The following is a 12,186-nucleotide window of genomic DNA, read 5'->3' as shown; positions in this document are numbered from 1 at the left end:
GTTTGAATATTTCTGAGTTGGTCTGATAAAGATGTATCGGCGGGCTTTGGAAGTTTGTGGTGATTTACTGTTTTGTGGAATTTTTAGGAAATTAAAGATTAATTGACTCATCAAATGAAAAAATAATCAACATTGGGGCATAATGAAAATAATGATTGCATTCTTTTCAAATGTAAATTCCTGGTCATTAATTAACAAAACATGTTCATACATATGAAAATAATTGTTCTTATTTTTTGACACGGTCATGAATCTACCTGAAGGCCTTCTCATTCTTTCTGTCTGTGAATTGATGTTTGGTCAATCGTTCAGAGGAGAATCCTGAGACATATTGGATTGATTGATGCTCTTTGTGTGTTCAGAATGGAAGTGGTCTGTGGCTACTTTTAGCAATTATGGTCACCAAGGCTAAACAGACAAAAATAAAAGCTGAATGCCATCGAAACAGACAATCTGAGTAGAAGGACATTGCTGTTTGCGCTATAGAAATAAATGCAATCTTCATAATGTAAAGTTGAAAGAAAAAATGAAATTCAAGGGATTATCACTGGAGTTGAAATCCTGTCTCGCACACAGCGGTGGGCAAGTGCTCGATAAGAAAGTCGAACTGGCCACTGTTAGATCCTTATTGTCTTTTATATTCCTTTGGTTACTCTATGGAAGGGCCTGATAGGTAAACATGAAGTGCTTGCATGCAGGTTCTTAATCCTCAAAATTCAAAAACAGTTTCATCTCTCTGTGACATTCCGCGGATCCCGGTGTGTAATAATTGCACAGTGCTTCTTAAACTCTCATGAATATGGATGCATTGTGAAAATCTATATTGGCATCATACAAAGTTCTCCCGCCCGTATGCCTATGAAATTATCCTTTTGAGGTCTATTTTCTAGCTGTGTTGTATTTCTCATGAGGGATCAGCCTTGACGAGTAGAGCGACTCTTCCCTGAGACGACAGTAGTTTTTATTTTCACATTCGTTGCTACAGGTGAAAATGGGTTGGGTCTTCAATCTAACATGATACAAAAATGTAATTGATTGTAATGAAAGTTGCTCGGATCGCCATGGCTGTTTGATTGCTATGCTGCAAATTGCCAGAAATACTAGTATATGAGGGCGCTGTGGCCCAGTGGTTCTCTGCTATTAGGACTGATGACATAGCTCTCATGGCAGCCAATCAGGTGAGCTATTGAACGCCTTGTTCATTTGTTGCTGAGGAAAGGCGAGACATACGATCCAACCTTGTGTCCCCGGGGAGTCACCGGGCCCTGCGAGGACTCATAAGGGTCAAATGGCAAAGATCTGGATTGGATCAAGGGGTGTGTGTGTGGGGAGGGGGGGCCTGGTGGAAACATGAGAGGAGGACTGGGACTCCAGGTTGGAGAGACGGAGGAAGAGAAAGAAAGACAAGATTGGAAAAAGGATCACCGTTTTGCTCCTGCTTTGGATGCAGCTGGCGTCGTGTCCTGGCCCATGCTCTACACCGGTGTAGAAATTGCCAGTGTGTTATCATTCAGGAAATGTAGTGGCATGCGGAGAAATGAAAAGCAGAGGTAAAGCTGGCAGAATGCAAATGGCTTGCAGGTGTTGGAATGGAAGTGAGTGGCAGATGAGGTGTTTTCACCTGCCTTATAGAAATACAGTGACAGAAGTGACCCAGATTGTCTCAAGCACTGCTTCTGAATTGCTGCTCGTGTTTTTTCTCTCCTTCTTCCTCTTGCCTTTTTCTCACCGTATCAGAATCTCTTATCTGTCTCTCCCTCTTTCCACATCGGCCTTTTTGTCCCTCCCCCCCATTTCATTCCTTCCCTCGCAAAATGAAATCCAACAAATCAAAATGTTTCAAACCCACGGCATGGTGTTTTCAGCATACGTGGCGTTACCGTAGCAACAGGGCAATAATTCTTCCCCCTGCTGTCTCGTACCGATCGTGTTGCGTGAATTTGGCATGACACGTGACACCCGTGATAATGTTTACGCTGTCTTTACCTGTGCGGCTAGACTGCTGCAACTGTTGGGCAGCTTAACATGTGCTGCAGAGGGATCAGTCGTCTGTTTCCTGAGGGTGGGACGCAGTGACATGTCTGGTGTGAAGGGTGCTGGGTGTAAATGGTACGTGGGTGATTGACAATGTGAAAATTAGACACCATACATTCAGCAAAGATGCCAAGTCCCCCAGTGTAACACCTGCATGTCTCTGCTGGTCTGATCGAGCACATTTTTCTTTTTTTTTTGTGCGGAAAATATCCCATTTTCCAAAGCTCTGGACTTGCTCCACGTTACTCTTCTCAAGGATGAGAGCGACTGTGCTTTGACCCTGTGTCCAGAGTTTGTTGTTTACCTAGCAGATTATTATGCACCTCAGGATGCCGCTGGTGCCGCCGGCTTCTAAATGTCTCATTCGGTCAGTCGGCATGATTTTCGCGGCCGTTGTTCCTCTTCATTTACCTCGTTTATCACTTTGTTACCCAGATGAATAATGGATGAGGCCGTGTTGCCTCGGCGACACGCCAGGCTCATCATTGTCATGCGTTTGCTCGCAAAAACCATGTCCACTGACCTCCTTCCTTTTCAGCCTCCTCCCTGAGTCCTCCCCCACCACTTCAGAATGACAGACGAGTTGACACATTGGCTCATAGCGCCCCTGCAGTGATTCAGTCTTGGCTGTCCTGCACTAGCTGATGAGGATGAAGCAGAAAGGCCATGATTGAAGGACAGTTTATGCACACAAAGACAAAATGCTCTTGTCTGGGATCCAGAGAAAGCGCATGTTTGCCCCCTTCATTGATTCACACTTATTGGTTACTCACACCATGTCCTACATAGAATGGCTTTCTACGTCAAGATTGGTCCACCCATCCACCCCTCGATCCAACAATCATTCCAGCACATGGAGAAAAGCTAGGAGGCACATTAAACAGGTACATTGCCAAGGTTACACACTCACAGTAAAACAACATTTTTACACCAGTGGGGATCTGTGTTTGTCCAAAGACTGCAGACTAAAGCTGGAGATTCCAGAGGAAATCCATATTACCGAGGCTGGAACATTCGGTATGCACTCTCCACAGAGAGCAATGCAAACTGTAGAAATTCATGAATAACTTGTATTGCTGTGCTCATGATTCAGCACGCCGTATTTAGTTCAGCCAACAGAAGGGAAATGCTTTATTACAACTTTAATTAATCTACTGCTTGTAAAATCTCCGTCACTCTTTGAGGATACCTTGCACCTTGAGGCCAGTCACAGAAAAGATGGAGTTTTTCACTGCTGTGACCCAGCAACACGAATAATTATCCTGTATTGATCCATGTAGAGAAATGCTCTTGCCTTGCCCCTTACAGATGGAGGTCAGAGGTCAGGCTGAGCTACAGGACAGCTCTTTGAAGCTGAATGTTGTTGGATGATTGACAAAACAGGAGATTGAAAGTGGGGTTTGCACTTAATAAGTGTTGGTGAGTTTTGTAAATGAGTTCTTGGCTGAAGTATTGAAAAGGAGGTCAGCAAACATCAGCGAGTCCTTTAAACTGGCTCTTGCCGAAATCCCTGCAGTTGTTAGAGCCTTTTTCTGATCTTCAACTTTTTTTCGAAGGTGGAATATAAAGCATCCCTTGAACCACATAGTTCTCACCCTCTTATTCCTTTCTTTCTTGCAAATTTTGTGACAGTCCTTTTATTCGAACCCTGCAGCTCCTTGTAGCATTTGAAAGAAGATGTTTGTCTGTTGCTATAGTTTTCTCTAGCAAGTGTGTGAATGCCATGTCATTGCACTTATCTTGTAGAAATGTATGTGTTGAAGAGACTCCGAGCATCGTGTGGCTGGAGAAGAGGCAGCTAAAGACGTGTGGTTGACAGACAGCCGGTCTGAGGGTTACAGGAGGGTATATTGCTGCCTGTCAGCGGGCGGAAGAAGTCAGACAGCAGTTCTCTTCTGGCTTCTGTTTCCTTCTAACAGCAAACCACCTATGACTGCACTGACCTTGCTAACCCCTGAGCTCATGGAACAAGATAGCAGACCAACCCATAGTAGAGAAATTCACTTTACTTTTCACTGCACCAGCAGAATTCTGACAATGGTGGTTCGTGATGGCTGGAAACCAATTTTTTTTATTTAACAAAGGAGCTTAAGTTGAACAAACCCAGCCTCATTTTCAAAAAAACTGGCAAAAACAGGTATTGAGGTGAAATACTTAGCCCTTTTTATCCGCTGAATTATAGCCATGGTTATGAAGAAGTTGTTTTGTAACAGTGTTTTCACATCATTACAGTTGTTCTGTCCATAGAGTTCGTTTGATTGAACATGTTTTTACGTGCTGTTCTAGGGGTCATTGACAAATATGTTTTTTCCATTGATTTATCAATTAACGTAATGTTGAGCACACAATTTTAAAGCCAAATGTTTCGCTGGAATACATTTTAAAACTGTCACCGGTCAGATTTGTCTAACATTCCCAGTTGGATCCCTGTGCAATTCCTTTTTGTTTATTGTTACATGACAGCCGCATGCTGTTATGCTAATAGTCCGTGAACTTTGCCTGCATTTACACTTGCATTGTATCTGTTTTTCGGTCGAGCAGAATGAAACTCTCCAAACACAGGGTGTATTTTAATACCTGGTGCTAAGCAGGTCATTCATTTTCCCTGACCGTGATTTCAGCCAGAAAACGGCTATTTCGTCATTGTGGCACCATATTTTCATTATCCAGCACACAGGCTCGTCTGACTGCAGTCCTCTCAAAAGGAATTGGAATAGCACAGAACCTGTCGTGCTTGAAAGAATAACTTGAGCACATGCTGTCTGATTAGGCGTATAAATAATTTATAGCTGTTTCAGTTATGGGCTGCGTCTCAACAAGGAGGTATTGCTCGCCAATTAATATTCCCACTCTGCCCTCTATCTGAGAAGATCCAACTCCATGTGAAGCCAGCAGCCCAGTGATGGGCTGAGAGTAAAAGAAAAAAGAAAGACAAGTGGAAAGGGGGAGAGGGGGTTCATTACTGTAAAACCAAATGACAGGGTCCCAGTGTATCACTGTCACTTTAAAGGCCAGTTCATTTGGCTTGTGTGGAGTGTATATGTGTTGATCTGTCATGCAATAGTTACGCAAAAGGTACCAGCCTTTTTATTTTCAGAGAAAGCAGGAGTCTTAATGCAGCACATAAGGGATTCACCGTACACTACATGAATCCTTTGATGGGGCTGGAATCTAAAATAGAATATATCGAGTTCCAGACGTTGTACTTAAAGACAACGCTGTGCTTCAAATATGCTGCTCATTAAATAACTGAAACCTTTGATTTGCCAGAAATGTTATAGAATTTGTTACTTACCGTCTTGCCATCGTTCCTCATTTGTGGACAGCAGAATATTCCCATGGCCTTAGCGTTGTTAGCTTTTAAATGACTTTTCCCTCTAAACGTTGACTTTAAAGGACCCATCGTATGCCCTTTTTACCACAGTTGATATGGTTCCTTGGGGTCTTAATGAAATTTCTTTAACATATTTTGGTCAAAATACCACAAGGATCATTTAAAACAGCAGCTTTTTACCCTGTCTAAAACAGCCCTCCTCAGATTGACCTGTTTTGAGTGTCAGGCCCCCCTCTCCCCCTCTCCCCCTCACCCCTCCTCCCTCCTTCATTAGATACAAGCGCCCAGATTTTTTTCTATCCATTACCTCTGTAGAAATATGGCTACTGGAGACGAAGATACAATCTTGCAATCATATTGTTTTTTAACCGGAGCCGGGCCATCTCAATGCCGGAGCCGGTCAGATAATGGTGGGAGGTGGTCATGTAGCGAGACTCCTTACATGGGCATGGTTGGAATATTACGTATTTTTCTGTCGTAATCCCATTTGAAGCCATCTAGCGTATCGTTTCTGATATAGAGGAACCACAACAAGAGTTTTTTTCCTGAGTTTTTGGGACGGTAGACATGCCTGATACCCAGATTAATGTGTAGAAGCACTACAAAAGTGGAATTTTCATAATATGTCCCCTTTAATGTTAACTCACTGAATAGCAATAATTAGAGCTCCCACACTGTTCTACTTTACTACTCACTACCTTCTCTGAGTTCACTTACAAATGTGTACTGGTGTTTTTTAAACATTTGTAAAATAAATGTGTATAAAGCATCCTTACATTGGCTGTTTGGGGTGACATGACAATGGGAAATGAAACATACTCTACTTATAATATTCTTGAGACGGTCAAGGCAACAATCTACTGTCTTAAGTTTCTCAGTTGCGATTACGAAATATCAATTAAATAATAATGAATCAAGGCCTAAGAATCTGAACATCCACTGCCAAGTTTCCATGTCTGACCCTTTGAGCACAGCACCCTTGTATGTTGACGTGCCTTCTGTCTGTACCAGTGCAAGGTAAGCCACTGTTGGGCATTGGCCATATTCAAAGGACAGCTCCCAACTCATAATGAGCGGTCATCGCAAGTCTCCCACCGCTCTCTCCGCTTGATGGGGCCAGAGTGGGACTTGGCCAGTTCCCTGTGACAGATGGCTGACTTGGCCAGAGACAGACATCTGCACCATCCTTCAGCTTCATTAGCCCTGCCTTTCCTGTCAGAGCCGGCCACTCCTCCAATGATTCCCTCCTAGCTTTCCTGTGCTGCTGCCACAATTGGCTGCATATGCCAGCCGCATGGATATGTGTCACTCTCCACTATCTCTACCCACCACAGCCAAGCTGTCAGGTTGTTCTCTTTCTCCTCCTCACACCTCTTCTTTGTTTGTCACTCTACTTTTTTTTTAGCAATGTCATTCTCTTTCTCATTATTTCCCTGCATTTGCCCGTCCATTGGAATAATTTCCTCCATCACTGTTGAGGGAAAATTGTTGCTGCTGAAGTCCTGAATAACAGGGCAAGGCAGTGGAGTAGGGAGGATATTACATCCTGTAGTCATTATTGTTGTGGGTGTTGATGTGCATGAGGGGCTGCCCAGAAATCAGAGCTTGCTAATAACAAGTCGCTCCACCGTAGATTAGTCCTTCTCTATTTAGAGTGGTAGAAAAGGAAGGAGGAGGGCCCATGGCCAGTGGTCCTTACAACATCAGCCCTCAGGCCATGTTTCCAGATGAGCCCCGAGGCGAGGGAATACAGTCCTCACCAAATGAGAGGGAACTGAATACTTAGGAGTTGACACGTCCTGGATGAGGCCCCAGGCTACGAGCCGACTGAAAGAGCAGGTCATAGCAGTGCAGGATGGAGTGGAAGGAGGAGGCAAATGTTGCCAGGTGGATACCATTAACCATTGACTCCTTCTCCTCCTGGATGGCTAAACAGTGTCAGCTGGAGGTATGGTTGGCGGTCTAAACAACATGAACAGCTTACACTAACTATCCATGTACTCTACATAATGGCCAGACTTCAGGATGACCCGAGGGCTGTGACCTTTGGATTTGTGAACATTCATGTTGCTTTAGTCTGCATTTCACTGCTTTAAGCGTCATGGTGTAACTCAGTTGACATTAAATACTGGACGATGTGTCACACTATGAATCACATTGTGTGGAGCCCACCCGGTCTGGGAACTCTCTCAGTCATGCTCATATGAAGGCTCTACCATCATCATACGCTGAGTCAGCAACAGAGTATTTTGAGTTTGAATCAACACCAACCTTCTTATCTGAATATTCAGCACTAATATTAAATAAAGTGGGAAGCCATTGAGTGATGCCAGACCACATTTTAACAGGTTTTTGTCTTTAAACTTTAAAACTTAGAACATTCGAATTCAGGTAGTAGGGTGATTGAAATGGGATTTGTATGCCGACAGCTTTTTATCCCCTTTAGTCAAGGGAAATGACTACACATGTCTAATGAAGTCATGCAGCTAAACAATAAATATATACAAAATAAATCAGTATGAAAACATAATAAATTGTAATTTATGCATAGGGTACAATTGCTCAGGTAATGGCCTGATGAGTATGAAAATGACGTGAATCATATTATGTCTTTACACGCAGCACCTACTTCTGCCCTGATCCTGGGAGAGGGATCCCTGACATCTGTTTTCTTCCTTACTCTTGTTGAGGGTTAGGAACAGACGACGTGTCACCTTGTTAAGACTTGAGACAAATTGTGATTTGTGACTATGGGCTTTACAAATACAATTTGATCGATTGATGGTCTTCTTGTTCACTGGATCTCAGCCCAACTGAACTCAACTGGAAGGGACTTGTCACCATGTTCATGCTGCCAGGCCAATATAGAGACGAGCAAATGAAATGCAACAAAGAACAATGCGATGGAACGCAATGTGTGATTCCTGTGAGGGCCAAACAAATGCAACTTCCTGGGAGAGTAATCTATAATGGGAAATTTGTATGTTTACCTCATGATCATTGTAATATGAAAACTTTACAGAGTTTCTAAATTCTTCCTCACAGTCTTAAGAACTCTCGCAGACTTTAAGAAGTGCAGTGTTGCAGGTGTTTTTGAGGCTTGTTGAGGCCAAACACCTGACAAAGACATTTCATGTTTAATGTCTTTATTTGCCTCCCAGCTGTTGCTTCTGTCTGCAGAAGAACTGTTTTTATCAATTCGTTGTAGTGTTGATGTTTAGTTGTCCTAGAAACATCTTGTTCATCATCTGCTCTTGCGCCACCCACTCTTCTTTTCTCACATCTCCAATCAACAGAGGTTCATGTTGCTAGCCACGCACAGCTGTGAGAGGGCCTGGCCCTGACTGCTCCTCACTTTGGAGACCTGATGACTGCAAAGTCTGGGATCCTTCGGAAGGTTCAGGGATATTTGACCTTTGATGATTGGAGTTAATATCTTGGCGAGACAATTGGTTCAGACTCTGCACGGCTTGGTACACACGATGACTTCGACATGGCCTCGTGAAGGTGACCTGTGCCCTTGACAACTGAATTTGTGGCCTGACATTGCAGCTTGTTATCATTTGGAGCAACAGGTCCATATAATAACGTGCAGTTAGTTGCCCTTGATTGAGCTTTGAGATGCCATTGGCTGCGATGACTGTCACTGCTACAAATTAGGAATCTGTTAACGGATTATTTTAATCTGCCTCATGAAACCATAATTTACAATGGACAACAGCGAAGGATGATCTCTCATTCCGATAATGAAAGCGACAGCTTTACTTTGAACATGGACAAAAACGTACTCTAATGGGTTGTTGGGATATTCATCAACAGGAAGCTTTGATACAAACCCAAAATGAGCAAAGCCCTTTTTGCATTTTAGCAAAAGGTCCTTACACATAGTGTTTCCCAAACAGAGGAGGTGATGAATGAACTGAGGCTGAGTCTCTCTTTACTCAGGATAGATCTTTGTTAGTGAGATTAAAAAAGGTTTTAAAGATCCCGCTGACATCCTATAATATCATCAACCCGAGTGACTTAGTTTTGCATTTATTTCATCAGTTCTTAACCAGAAAGTCGTTTTCTGAGAAATTCATCTCTTGTGTGCTTAGTCATCTTTAAAATATCTGACAAAAGACTGTAAATCGGCTCCACATTTACATCCTTACTGTAAGTTGGATTTTGTGCAACATTGGTGCATTTAATCTGTTAAATTGGAAATTACTCTCTTGCTTCTTGTGTCAGAGCACCAACCCAATACTGATAAAGTGTTTTAATACAATACAGTGCTGATATCACTGCAAAGTTTCAACAATATTAAATATATGATCTGCCCATGAGCATGTGCTAGTGCAGCCTGAATGTACTGTAGCTTGTATAAAAAATGTATGAAGAACATTTCACCTTTATATATTTGATTTGGTAGAGGATGATTCTCTGCATAATTTGTCAGTAAATTCTTTCTTTTAAAAGATCAAATAGATTAATGCTGGTCAGCCAGAAGCCCGGGAAGTGCACTGGGATGCACGCACGCATTCACCCATGCACACCTACGCAGAAGCACTAACACACACACACGCACACAGGCACACACACACAAACACACATACAATACATACTTTGATTGAAGCATAACTGTCAATCAGTGATTGAAAGTGACAGATTTCTACCCCTCTGCTTAAAGAATAGCACACATACACACACACATCAACTTTACCCCTGACACACCATTAGTAGTTCAGCTCCTTTGGGTTTTAAATTGCCATTTCAAAGCCTTTTGAGAGAGATGTTAACTTCGTGTGATACTTGCAGCATTAAAAATGAATCAAAGCGGCTCGGCTTTGATATCAAAGGAAGATATTATTTGGGTCCTGGCAACAGAGCAGAGTGCCAGGCAAGCTGACTCCCATTCGCCCTCTGCTGGGGAAATTTGACATTTCATTTCATGGTAACATCCTGTGATGCTGAGATGTTATGTACGTCTCTGTTTTGCAGTTGTTTCAACTCCGTGTTGCATCTGAAATTCCCACTTGCTGAGACAATCAGCGGGTGGATAAAGACACTGCAATGCATAAAAGTGAAAAGAGGATGAAAGAGCAGCGACAAATTAGACAGCAGCTGTTTCCTTTTGGTTTTCAGTCGGTCCATCAATCAGGTTTTGTTATGTAAGGTGAGAGCTGGGGTATCATGTCCGGGCAGAATGGAGAGGGGGAGGCACCTCTGGATGGGTGGTGTTGCTGATGATGAGGGACTGAACTCTTGACCCTCAGCGGGCAGTCGGAAAACCTGGCCCCCTCGTATTAGAGTCTCCCCCATGGAGTGCAGCTAAGTTCTGGGAATGAACACTCTCTCCAAAAAGATAAATGACATTGGTGTGAAAGCAAGATCTCATACCTGTGTGTGTTTGGGTGTGTGTGTGTGTCTGACTCCAAGTGTTAGCTTGTAAGTTGAAAACAGACCAAAATAGAGAAGGAGCCATGTTGGTGTGCGTGTGTGTGTGGTGGGTGTGTGTGCTCCTTTCTATCCGAGGGAAAAGAACATTTTGTGTGCATTCATGCACTTCGTCTATGGATGCAGCCTCTATGTGCATCACCGTCAGTGCGAATGTGTCTGTGTGCGCGCACCTTTGTGTAAAGCGCAGAGTGTGTGTGTGTGGGGGGGGGAAATCACCAGAGATGGAGATGGAGGCAAAGATAGAGAGTGCAAAGAAGAAAAAAAACATTAATAATTGATGATGGATTCCGCCTTGCATCTGCTGCTGTTGAGTTTGTTATTGATGCAGGCTGTTGCAAAAACACAGCGTAGCCACCCCTCTATTCTGACCTCGTTATCTCATTAGAAGCAATAATGCACCGCATTAAAAAGGGCAAAAAAGAAGAGGTGCTACAAAATAGTTTATAGAAGTGCTTCTGCCTCAGATCATTTGCCAGATCTTCTGAATATAAAAAGGTTTTGTATATTGTTTGGGGGGTGGAAAAAAATAAACCTATTCCTTGTTGCCATGAAAGTAGCCCAAATGGGATTGTTAATTAATTGAAAATTGGCTTGTTTGTGTGGCGCACATGTGAAGTTTCTCAGGATTATTTCTGCAGTGGTTGCACATATCGGTCAAGAACGAGCGAGTCGGGCTGTTTGGAGAGACTCAATATGTGATTGACTTTAATCTTTTTTTAAAGTTTCTCTCTCTTCCCTCCTCCTCCTCCTCCTCGTCCTCCTCATCCTCATGCCCATTTCATCTGAGTTTGCCTCATTAAATCTTTTGTGGAAATTCTCCAGCTCCAGCGGAGGAGACTTTCTTTTGATTAGGCTATAAACAAATGGAGGAGTTGGTTGACATCTCCCAAGACCGTGGCCCTCCTTTGTGTTCCTGCTGCACTGTTGCTGCCCCCCTCTCTGACAGGACTTGAGTACTATTCCCCAAAGCCTTTATTCTTGTTCGTTTTTTTCTTCTCCTGTTCCCTCACCCATCTTCAACCCCCTCCTCCCGTCCGCCTTTGTTAAAGGCAGCCCCTCATCCACTTCCCCCACTCGCATCTCACTCTCTCATTCGTACTCTCCCTCTCTCTCTCTTTCTCTCTCATTATGCGCTCATCCGTTCCGCTGGCTGAGAGCTGTGCGTGGAGAGGAGAAGAGCGTTTGGGAAGCCGGGGACACGCTGCTGCTTTTTGCTCCCAACCCCCCTCCGCCCTGCCCACAAAAACCCACAAAAAGGTGGACTGAAGTGTCATGAGCTGCTTTTCCTTCTGCGAGCACTCCTCCTCCCTCCTGTTTACTTCCTCCCTCTCCCCCCCTCTCTCTCTCTCTCTCTCTCTCGCTCTCTCTCTCTCTCTCTC

At 43.5% G+C, this 12,186-nt stretch overlaps 1 protein-coding gene across 2 annotated transcripts in view; it reads left to right on the top strand.

The window, feature by feature from the left end:
- agrn (agrin) overlaps positions 1-12,186 on the top strand; it is a 242,876-nt gene that overhangs the window by 73,273 nt on the left and 157,417 nt on the right. The window lies entirely within an intron of this gene.

This window comes from Platichthys flesus, chromosome 7, assembly GCF_949316205.1.
Source record: "Platichthys flesus chromosome 7, fPlaFle2.1, whole genome shotgun sequence".
NCBI classification, from domain to species: Eukaryota; Metazoa; Chordata; class Actinopteri; order Pleuronectiformes; family Pleuronectidae; genus Platichthys; species Platichthys flesus.
This window is presented reverse-complemented; position numbering and strand designations above follow the sequence as displayed.